The sequence below is a fragment of the Microplitis demolitor genome, chromosome 3, assembly GCF_026212275.2.
Source record: "Microplitis demolitor isolate Queensland-Clemson2020A chromosome 3, iyMicDemo2.1a, whole genome shotgun sequence".
Lineage (NCBI taxonomy): Eukaryota > Metazoa > Arthropoda > Insecta > Hymenoptera > Braconidae > Microplitis > Microplitis demolitor.
Genome location: NC_068547.1, coordinates 1,305,125 through 1,309,034, shown reverse-complemented (window position 1 = coordinate 1,309,034; position 3,910 = coordinate 1,305,125).

Below are 3,910 nucleotides of genomic sequence, written 5' to 3'. Positions count from 1 at the left end.
ATTATATTTGTAAATAAGTAATCTGTTTCTTCTTATTCCAATTTATCAATTCTTTGGGCGGGATTTTTTGAAATGATTCTTCTAAGTCAATGTTAAAATACTGAGGCTTAATTTTTGCACAAAAGCCAGATGTTGGGATAAAAGAATTGATAGGAAATATAAAGCTCTGCATAATTTTTATTACAGTAATTGATAGAAATTTTTGATATTATCTATGCTGTTATTAAAATATTACGGTAATATTTCTATAAATGATATAAAACATCCGTACAACGGAAGGAAGCTGACAGTTTTCCCTGTAACGTATTTTTTTCAGTCTGAAATTAATCGGTTTTTGCCTGAGTAATAAAATGACCGAGTGATATAGTAGAGTTATAGTAATGAGTGTTTTATCATTCTTCTTTATCCATCCGGTTCCATATCCAGACTCCATTCAGATGGGGTACACATGAGGGCAGATGGCTCAAGAGAAACTTTTAATAATAAAAACGTCGTATGGCTGACAATGACAAATTTAAATGATTGATAATTTAAAAATTGTTATTTTATTTTTAAAAACAATGAAAATTTAAATTTACGGAGACCTAAATTCTGAATTATACTCAGACTAGTGACTTTTTTCTTATTTAGATTTACGGATGACAATATTACACGGATTGCAATGTCCTCTTTTCCTCTCTAGCCGCGTAATATATACCATTACGTCTCTGTGATGTCATTACACTCGAACGTTTAGATATTTTTATTGCTATTTGAATTTTCAAGCTCGATTTAACCGTATATAATATGGCTTTATTTAAATACGCATATTAAAAAAAATAAAATAAAAAAATTATTTATCACTCTGTTGCATTTTAATATATCAAAAATTAATCTCACATAACGTTGACGTAAGACCGTAGCTTTGCATTTCTTTCATGGCCATTGGTTAGATATGAAATTGGAATGAATATATATATATATATATATATATACATATTCTCAGCTAAACCAGAACAATTTCCATCGCATACTTCCCGTTCCGTTTGCCCACTGTCCATTTTCTCGCCTCGTCGACATTCTACATTTCTACCATATATATTACACTATTTCATACTCTTGGAGACTTATCTCACATATTCCTTTAGTCCGTATCATACAAATATATACATACGCACACATTATATACATGTATATATGTTATAAAATTCATAACGTAGACATTCGGTTCTTTGCCATGTGAGACCACACACCCGACACAAATCTACTATCTACATCTATATGTATATTCATACCGCATTACAATTGTTATACTCTATACACCTATAGAGTTACGATGCACATTTGTTTAGGTTGGTTCCGCTGCGTCTCTTGAGTTTAGTGAGCACGTACGATAAACTATGTATTACATTTACCCAGACAATGTACTTGAAAGATTTACGTTACCATTTGAATTATGATTTTATTAATTTTCAAAAATCTTAAACTGTTTCGAATGGGGATAGTAATTTTATTTTATTGTAAAATCGGGACACTGACTTTCATAAGAGAAAAAATTTTCTTTTTCGATGTTTTCGTGTACTAGCATTTTTTCAAACGACATCCTTTAGTTCCAAAGACGAAAATTATTCAATCGAGCATACAGTTGGCAGAAATTCAAAAATCAAAATATTTTATTCATAAGAAAAAAATTGTTTTCAAAAATATTTTCCGTTTTTAGCAGTTGTAAATATTTTGGACTTTTCTTCTTACACTAGCGGATACATTTAATGTATTTTTAACTGAAAATTTTACAATGCACTCGAAAATTTCGGTGAAATATTTTATACAACATTATTTTTCTTAATGCATATTAAAATTCTTCGTAATTATTTTGTTATTCTAAATTTAAAAATTTTCAAACTCGAATTGAACCGGTAATAATTAATGCAATCCTTTTCTATTAAAACTTTTGCAATTCTGCTTTCCCAAGTTCTTCAATAAAATATAAACCATCTTCCAAAGATTTGAATATCTGAGTCTACTTCGATATTAATCAACATTAATACTTTTATGCTTCAATAAATATATAATAACGCTAAGTTAATGCAAGATGAAAAAATATGAAAATACTCAGAACATCAATTACAATTTTTCGAGAAAAATGAATCAATAAAATTTTTTTATCTCTTCATTGAGTTATCAAAATTTTTCAATCAATTCACTTGTTACGAAAATTAAATAAAATTCAAAAATATCAATATCAAGTTCTCAATTATTTCACAACTCAAAAGTTCAATGGGTTCAACATCATTGGAATCAAATTCTTTTGCACGTAATAAATCAAAGGGTATAAAATTTTTTTATATATATCTATAAAGATAATAAATCATTTATTACATAATGGGTCAATTAATAAATATTATATTGCCGTCACTCCAGCACTGAAATTTTCAATGAGTGTCATTGTCATTAAAAACAGAATAGGTATTGACTTTCATCATATTTTATTATTCAGTCATTTATGTATGATATGAATCACACGTGTTTGATTGCGTCAAAAGTAAATTACAAGTTAGTTCATGTACCGAGGATACAATATTCTCTGTGGAGATTGTCATAAATTGACCATTAATTCACGAGCTCGTCCTAGAGATTCTGTTGATATTGTATGGGTGCGCTCACACCAATTTATGTCTACAAATATCTATAGTACATATGAGAAGCTGTGTGATGCATATATTCGTGCATATATATATGTGCCTTCTCTGATAACGTGAAAATTACTAAACGAACCGCTATATAGGGTACGTGTAGTTAGCCGGCGTAATATTTCCTATACATGGATGCGACAGTGGCGATTTACTGATTATCCTAGTGTTATCATTACATTCTGACTCGTTACAATCTCTCCCGGTAAAACTGTCATTGTTATTTTATGAGACATTTTTTTTTATATCATTGAACATTTAATAATAGTCAAATTACTTAACTGCTTATTAAATATTCCAGGTCTCCTGTAACCTAATTAGTAATTAGCCTCCATGATTTTAGGACCTCGTTCCATGAAATTAAGTTGCTATTGATAAAAATTCTAGGGATAAAATTAAAAAAAAAAAAAATATTTTGTGGAATTACACGTCAAGTATTTTTCTGCAAATAAATTTTTTTTTAAATAGTCGTTACTTGTGTTATTTTAAAATTTTATATCATTTGTTAAGTAATTATTTAATTACATTAAAAATTTTTATGGGAAAAAAAGTTAAAAGCTTTGAGATAATTACAAAAATATAAAAGAAAAAAATATTTACTTGATACAATATAAAAGCTCGGTTTACTTTTTTGATCCATAAATTTCAATAGAGTCGTGGTATTGAAATAAACTTTCAGTTGCTCTATGCTGGTATTGATGACTACAAAATTTACGTACCCGTATATTATCATTTCCGTACACTCATTTATTTAACTTTTTTTTTTTTAGTTTTTTATTACTAAATATATATGCCCATTGTGTGCATATTGTTTATATATATATATATATATTTGTTTTTTCTATGAGTTTTACAGTGTTAGTCCTCCTAGTTTTTCATTCGTAATCCAGATTACGTTTCTGGACGTCCATCTCCACCCTTTTAACCCACACTGCAATAAATTCCTTCCGGTGAGAGCGAATGTTCACAGATTTTCCACGCTCCCATTTTTTTCCTCACTCATTCGCTGTGGCCTCATGTCGCTTTGCAAATTTTTTTCAAATAAATACACAGTCTTGCATATGCACGCGCACCCGGTGCATCCTGTGGTCAAGAAAAAAGACAGACCCCAATGAAAAACAATCCCGGGCATGAATAATAAAAAAAAAAAAAAGTGAGAAAAAAAATAATGAACGATGACTTCATAGGGAACAAGTGGAAAAAAAAAAACGAACGTTGACTCATTTTACATTTTACGCAAC